Raw genomic sequence first — 790 nt, 5'->3', positions numbered from 1 at the left:
GCGGCCAACTTTCCTACCTGCCCCCGCCCTGCCTGCGCGCTGCCAGGTATGTCTCCTCCTCTCTGAGAAGCGTCTCCGGCCACGCACGCTCCCGCCTATGCAGAATATGTTATCACTTTTCTCCAAAGTTCGCGGGAACTTCGACCCCTAGATAATTTATCCCCCGCTTTTTGTAGAATTCTGAAATACAACTTTCTGGGGGAGTATTTCCTATGTTTTTCATTCACTCCCACGTGCTTGGAAAACCTTTTTTCTTTCTATACTGAAACACACTAATGTGAAGTTTACACATTCTGTCTATTCAGGTTTTCTAGAAATTAAATATATAGCATATGAACTGAGAAATAAACTTAACTTTTGATTCTGATAAAAGTAACAGATGTTTATTCTAGAAAAATTAGAAAAACATAAATTGATGGAAATAAGTAAATCCCGCTCCACCACTGATAGTCAGGCCTTGTTAATGTTGGTATATTCCTTTTTACGATCTCCCATCCTGCACGCAGCTTAGCGGCCCCTCACAGACCTCAGCCTGCCCGAGGTCCCCGGGCTTCTAGGTCTCTTCACAGCAGGCCACGGAGGACATCCTTTGTATCTACTTCTTCCTTGGCAGGGACTCACAGGGAGGGGAAAGGAAAACAGGGGGAAGGCTCATTTTGCCTTTAGGAATCAACTAACCAACCAACCAACCATGTTAATTTGGATAATCACCATACAGTAGTCAATGTAAATAGACAGCAGGCCGTTTTATAAGCCTCTCCCTTATCAGGGATTTTTCATCATGCTCCCC

This window comes from Myotis davidii, unplaced genomic scaffold (assembly GCF_000327345.1).
Source record: "Myotis davidii unplaced genomic scaffold, ASM32734v1 scaffold292, whole genome shotgun sequence".
NCBI lineage: Eukaryota > Metazoa > Chordata > Mammalia > Chiroptera > Vespertilionidae > Myotis > Myotis davidii.
The sequence above is the reverse complement of the archived record's forward strand: the minus strand, read 5'-3'. Positions refer to the sequence as shown.